This window comes from Pteropus medius, unplaced genomic scaffold, assembly GCF_902729225.1.
Source record: "Pteropus medius unplaced genomic scaffold, Ma_sr-lr_union100, whole genome shotgun sequence".
Lineage (NCBI taxonomy): Eukaryota > Metazoa > Chordata > Mammalia > Chiroptera > Pteropodidae > Pteropus > Pteropus medius.
The window spans coordinates 12,424,203-12,431,969 of record NW_024351730.1 but is presented as its reverse complement, the minus strand read 5'-3'; the positions used below and the strand labels follow the sequence as shown (position 1 = coordinate 12,431,969).

Genomic DNA, 7,767 nt, shown 5'->3' with positions numbered 1-7,767 from the left:
AATAATCCTAAAATTTATATAAAGCCATAAAAAAACCCTGATAGCCATGGCAATCTTGAGAAAGAAGAACAAAGTTGGAGATATCATATTACCTGATATCAAACTATAATACAAGTCTACAGTAATGAAAACAGCATGCTACTGGCATAAAAACAGATACATTGATCAATGGAACAGAATAGAGAGCCCATAAATAAATCCATGCCTATACGCTCACTTAATATTTGACAAAGGAGGTAAGAATATACAATGGGGTAAAGACAGTCTCTTTAATAAATGGAGCTGAAAAAATTGAACAGATACATGCAAAAAAAAAAAAGAAGCTGGACCATCTTCTTACACCATATACAAGAATAAACTCAAAATGGATTAAAGATTTATTTGTTTGTTTGTTTGTTTCTTCGTTTAATGCCTACAGCACCTGATCTTCCTAGGTGGTCTGTCATACAAGTACTAACCAGGCCAGAACCCGCTTAGCTTCTGAGATCAGAAGGGATCGGACATGTTCAGGGTGGCATGGCCATAGACTAGATTAAAGATTTAAATGTAAGACCAGAAACCATAAAACTTTTAGAAGAAAACATAGGCATAGACTCTCTGATATTACTGACAGGAATTTCTTTTCAGATATATCTCCTCGGGTAAGGGAAATAAAAGAAAAAATAAACAGGACTACATCAAACTAAAAAGTTTTTGTACAGCAAAGGAAACCATCAACAAAACAAAAAGACAATCGACTATTTGGGAGAAGATATTAGCTAATGATACATCTGATAAGGAGTTAATATTCAAAATTTATAAAGAACTTATACAACTCAACAACAAAAAACAAACAATCCAATTAAAAAATGGGCAGAAGACCTGAATAGATACTTCTCCAAAGAGGAAATACAAATGGCTAACAGACATATTAAAAGATGCTCAAGGTTGCTAATCATCAGAGAAATGCAAATTAAAACTACAATGAGATATCACCTCATACCTGTCAGAATGACTATCATCAATAAATCAAAAAACAGCAAGTGTTGGTGAGGATGCAAAGAAAAGGGACCCCTCATACATTGTTGGTGGGATTGCAAATTGGTACAGCCACTATGGAAAGCAATACAGAAGTTCTTCAAAAAATTAAAAAATAGATATACTTTTTGACCCAGGAATTGCACTTCTGAGTATTTATCCAAAGAATACCAAAACAATAATTTGTGAAGATCTATGCACTCCAATATTCATGGCAGCACAATTTACAATAGCCAAGATATGGAAGCAACCTAAATGCCCATCAATAGATGATTAGATAAAGAAATTATGGTTCATGTATACTCAGCCTTTAAAAAAATCAAATCCTACCATTTGCAACAACATGAAAGGACCTAGAGGTTGTGCTGAGTGAAATAAGTCAGAGAAAGATAAATACCACATGATTTCACTTATATGTGGAATCTAAGGAACAAAAAGAACAAATTAATCAAAAACAGACTCACAAATATAGTGGCAATTTGGTGACGGATAGAGGAGGGGGGTTTGGGAGGCTGAGAGAATGGGGTGAAGAGCTAAAGAAGTACAAATTAGTAGTTGACAGTTGGGCACTGGGAGCATAGCAGAGGGAATTCAGTTAGTGTTAATATGATAGTTAAGTGGAGGGCCAGTGGAGGGAGCAATTGGGGAGATCGTTCTATGAACATTATAGATGTCTAACCAATGTACTGTATACTTGAAACTAATTTAAATAAATAAATTTATAAAAAATGTGAAATCTCACATTTGCAATGATATAGATGAACCTATAGGGTATTATGCTAAGTGAAATAAGTCAGACAGAGAAAGTCAAATACCACATGATTTCACATATATATGGAATCTAAGGAAGAAAATAAATGAACAAACAAAATGAAAACAGACTTATAGGTACAGAGAACAAAATGGCGACTGCAAATAGGAGGAGATTTGGGGAGGCTGGGTGATAAAGGTGAAAAGATTAAGAAGTACGAATTGGTAGTTACAAAATAGTCACAGGCAAGTAGAGTACAGAATAGGGAATATAGTCAATAATATTATAATAACTATATATAGTGCCAGATGGGTACTAGACTAATCAGGGGGATCACTTCATAAATTATGTAAGTGTCTAACCACTATGCTATACACCTGAAACTAATATAAAATAATATTGAATGTCAACTCTAACTGAAAAATAAAAAATTTAAAAAAAGGTAATACAAGTTAAATTTAAGGCATGGAAAACAATGCCGGACCAAAACTGGGCTTATTCCTTTCTTCCAGTGTTAAAGATACAATGGGTTTATGTTTCAGAACTTTGGAAGAATAATTTAATATTCAGAAATACTATATCAAAATACTATATTGAATAATTTTTCCTATGTGAAAGCATTATTCCCCTTAAATATGCAAAGCTGCCGAAAATATACTATCCATATATTTATTTTTTTAGAAATATTGGACTTATTCTAGTTCACCAGAGATGAAAAAATTAAAATTCATAGATGGGGAATAATTAAAGAAATTTTCAAGTCTTCTGTTATTTAGCTTAGAACCAGACTTTGGGAGTCATTTGTTAGATTCTGTCATACAAAGACAAAGTTTTATTCTCTACTACATTCCTTAACTTTCCTTCTTATGTAGTCATTTCTTTTTAGTTTCCAGGAATTTATTTCCTGCTCCAGATTTATTATCCTATTTTTAATTAAATATTTTGCTATATTTCACTAATACTTAGAATAATAATGACTACTTTTCCAAATTATGAAAAGCAAATCATTTTTAGAGTGGCCAAGGTCGAAGTATCACTAAACAAAATAGCTCTTAATCTCTCTTTGCATAAATATATAGCTTTAAAATGACATTGCCTTGTGTGAAGAAAATTTGACTCACAATTTCTTGCCCCTTTAAAAGACATGAAATGACTTATTTAAAACTACATTGGAAAGTCCAATAAATTTACCAAAGATTAATATTACCCATCTTCAAGCCACTCATTGTATCAATTTTAGTCTAATAACAATAAATATTTTAAAAATTATTTTTAAAAATAAAAATTTGTATTATGAGCACAATTCTAGTAAAATATTATATAAAAAATCTGTAAGGAAGTACATTAAAGTGTTATAAGTAATTATGTTTATGTGTTAAAGTTATAGGTGTCTAAATATAATGTTTTTCATATCTCAAATTATCCTCAATTGAGATAGTCAGACTTAGCAGATAAAAATAAAGTATATTGAGTTATATTTGTATTTCCAAAAACAGTTAAATTTTTATTTTAAATGTCCCAAATATTGCAAAGGTTATAATACACTAATATTAAATTTGAATTTCAGATAACAACAAATATTTTTTAGTGTATGTCCTGTGTAATATTTGAAACATACTTATAATAAAAATATCTATTGTTTATTTTAAATGCAAATTTAACTCAATGTCCTGTATTTTATCTGGTAGTCGATACATCATGAGAAAATATGTTTATTCTATTTAGGGAAATACCATTTAATATAATATACTTAGCTTATTAAATTTGGAAGAAAATGCACAAATATGATACAGCTATTTTCTCCTTGAGGTTCCATGTTGTAGATGATGTGCATAATATATATTTTATAATAATAAGCTTTTAGAAAAAATGACTATAAACAGGATCACTAAGAAATTTAGAATATACACAAAACACATTATTGAACCACAAGTGAATGGGAGAGGGCTAGAAACTAATCCACAGTTAGTGGAGAAGTAATGGGCACAACTATTTCCTTCCAATTTTTCCTCTCTAATCTTTCAGTCTGGCCTGCAAATAAGTGATAATTTTCTGTTCAGATAAATAACTCCAGTAAAAACTAAGATTATTCTATAATCATGAGCTATCAGCATAGACGACTTGGAAATACATTATTATAAACAACTAATATACACATATACACACCATTACTCAAATTTTCTTCTGGAACATCTTAAAATTGACTTTCTTGCTTTTTCATTCTAGTAGATATAGCTATCTAGCATGTAATAGAAACCACATCTTAGATCTATGTTATCGGTTTAGCTCTTTCTTTTTCTTTTTCTTTTTTAGGCCTGACTTAACGACTGGATTAGAGAAGGCTGACTGATATCTCAAGGCGACAATGGAATTTTCTGAGTTTCACAGGTATATGGGTCAGTTTCCCAGCAGAGAAAAGTCTAGCAATCACAATACAGCTGAAAATATTCTATAGGGAGACAATTGTTAAGAAAACCATTAACTCTTGACAGTATGGCTGCTGTGCCAAGGTGATTCAAATTTGTGTACTTGAAAGACTTTGTTCTTAAGTAAATCAAAGAACTTCTGATTACCTTCAATGACTAGAGAGTGCAGTGCTCAAATCTACCAGCATCTCCAACAAAGTGAAAGCTACATACACTGGTGAAAACAATGCTACAAATGCAAAGAGATCTCAACAACAGAATGAAATAAAGACTACATCAAATCTCTAGAATTGTGAAATAGTCAAAACATATACAGTATAATACTTTTAAATAAAAATAGAGCATAAATTTTCTTTGTTTTAATTTAATTTTATTATTAGTTTCAAGTATACAGTACATTGGTTAGACATTTATATAGTTTATAAATGATCTCCCTGATTGCTTTCTCTCCTCTGGCTCTACACCTCGCCATTACATTACCGCTAACTACATTCCCTATGCCATGCTCTCCATCCCCATGGCCATCTATCAACTATTAATTTTCAATTAATAAACACAGCTAGAGTTTAGATGTTACTAGAAAGACTTTTATTAAAAGGTTAGATAAATTATCATGTGTTCATAAGCATGATATAAAAAGAAAATAAATTTCTCATTTTATTGCCAAGTTTTTAATTTTATAATTAAGAATACATTATAAGATAATTCTGATAATAAAAGTTCTCTAATTTTCTACTAGGAAGGAATAGATAGCAGAAATTACTCATAAAGTAGAGCAAGAAAAGTATATATAGGAAGAAAAGTTAAACTAAAATACAATTTTGTCAGAAGGGTACAGTGACAAAATTAGTCAAAAACTTGTTTTATTTCATTTTTTCATTAAGATACAGGAAACAGCTTTTTTAAATTTTTTATTAAATGAGGCCACATATTCATTTTCTACTATTATTCACAAAGGAATATATCAGGAATGGTTTTATTTATTTTAGGTTTAAATTATGTTGTTATTATTGTTTCCCCTATTGATTCATGCATTTAAATGACACATTGTCCTCCATTACAAAAGATGTGAAACGATAATTTTACATGAAGGGAAGTTTATTAAATGTTTATTGGAAAATCATGCCAAAGAAGATCTATATATGACAACTAAATGTGAAGGAGGCCATTTTTACCTGCCAACATTTTCATGGGTGATTTTCATGGTAAACAAAAAAGGAAAGATTGCCTAACCTGAGAAGGCACCTGTCCCAAAAACTTTGCTTTGAAACAAGTTATTTCCATAAGGCAGACTCCTTTGTTTGTATAAATCTGGGAATTACATTGTGTATACCATATTGATATAAAAATTACTGATAGATATTATCGTTCTTCCTGTCAACAAATATCTACTAAATACACATTATACAAAACACCTATAGGTCAGAACTTGGGAAGGACAGAGGCAGTTGTTTCAAACTGCTTTTGATCTGAAAGAGTTAATGGTCACACTTAACTAAAAAGAATATGTAATCCATTCTTTACACTCTTTCTAGCCCCTGAATTCACTGGAAAGACCAGAGAAGAACCAATTTTGAGTCTTGCCACAATATTGTGTCAATCTAAATGGAAATCTTCCATGTTTTGTAATAGATATAATGGTCTTCATCTACATATTAAAATGTGGGCATGTGGCCAGTTTAGGGAAGCTCTCTGGGAACTTTTACTTCATTATTTTGGGACTTTGCAAACGGTGCCTGGCTACACAGCAGAATGGATAGTGTCTTTCCAGGGAAAGAAGAATCGATAAAGATTACAAGAAAGGAAAAAGGCAAAGTACTGTAGGTTCTTAAATGAAAATTGATTTCCACCATTGACCATGGAATAAGCTCATCAGTAACATCGCATTTAGAAAGAATCTAATTGTTTCTTCTTACGGTAGGGTTTGAATTTGGAAGGGAAGTATAAGAGGAAAAATCAATTCTCTGTTATCACAAGTAGTTTAGTCACAGCATACTGATTCAAGAAAATGCAATTATTTAAGAGGCCATTCTAGCCACTCAATGGATTGCCTCAGAAAACCAAGTTGCATTCCTCAGAAACATATGGGTTCAATTTTTAATTCTTTCTTTTTTCATATATGTACCTACCACTAGAGACACTCTTAATTCCTTTCAGTCACATAGTAAATGAAACACAAAAGAAAATGAATTAGTGCACATTCACTAGTAAAAGTGAGATCATCCAAATTGTGAGCAATACTGATGATTCATCTCTGTGTATAAGGGACAACATGTTATTTTATTTACTTATCACTTAAGCATAATAAGGATACAGAACTGACCATGATACAAAAAATGTCTAGTTTCATGGAGCTTTAATTGTATTTTATATGTGAGTGATGGAGGAGGCAGATAAATAAGAAAGTGAAAAATTTATGAAGAAGATAATTTCCAATAGAGGTATGTGCTAGGACCTGACCTGGAAGCAGAACATCCCAGTCAAGGGGAATAACAAAAAGTGGAAGCATGATTTCCATAGTTAAGGAACAGAAAGAACAATTCCAGTGTGGTTGGATCTGCATAAGAGTAGTACTATGAATTGATATGGAAAGGGTATGTAGGAATCAAATTGTATATGGCCATGGAGACCCTGGTCAACAGCTTAGGTTTCATTGAGAGTAAGTTCGGAAACTATGAAAGATTTTGGGGCATGGTGGGAGGATAATATTTGATTTGCACTGTTTAAAAGCTCATGCTGACTGATGTATGAGGAATAAACTGAAGAAGCATCAGTAATTAGAAGAGGAATGTCTGTGTCTTTGACTACTGTGATAAAAGTTTTTGTTACAAAGCTATTGTGTTTTCCCTAAAAGCTTTTTAAAAATATAGCCAATTTTTTAAATTGGGCTGGGGCAGCCTCATAGGAAAATCACTAAATGTGACTTAATAAAAAAAGAAGAGAGGGCAGTAAATATATCCTCAGAGGGAAATAAGCCACAGAGAAGCAAACACCCAAAATAAGTTATCAAGTCTTACAAAAAATCTTGCAATCAATCTCATATATATTAAATATGTTTCTATAGAGTTCTTTTAATTACAATAAAAACTACTACCAACTCTACTCATTTCCTCTGCCATTCTCCTTCCCTCTCCCTTTATTCAGACATAGTTCATTCGTATTTCAATCTTACTGGTAAAAATTCACAGCTATCATTATCATAGTCATTTCAGCACAACAGAAAGGGCACAAACATAGAATCAGATGGGATCCAGACCTGGTACTGACTGCAGTAACTTTGGGAAGTTCTTAACATTTCCGTGTCTTGGTTTCCAATCTGTAAAGTTAGGAGAATAGATCTATCCCATGATCTGTTATAAGTGCTTTGGATATTTAAATGTAATCTAAGAATAATTCTATAAGTTAGGTGGTATTATTATTACTACTATTGTCATCATTATTCCTCTTAATGGTAAGAAAACGGAGCTAGACAAGTAAGGTAAATAGCTCAGTCAATGAGACCAGGTAGTAAGTTGCAGAGCCTAGATTGGGACATCCAGTCTTCCTGATTACAGAACCCTCATTTTAAACACT

General features: G+C 31.7%; 1 pseudogene; it reads right to left on the bottom strand.

Moving 5' to 3' along the window:
• Positions 1 to 409: 409 nt before the first annotated feature.
• Positions 410 to 528, bottom strand: LOC120588657 (uncharacterized; annotated as a pseudogene).
• Between the last annotated feature and the right edge of the window lie 7,239 nt (positions 529 to 7,767).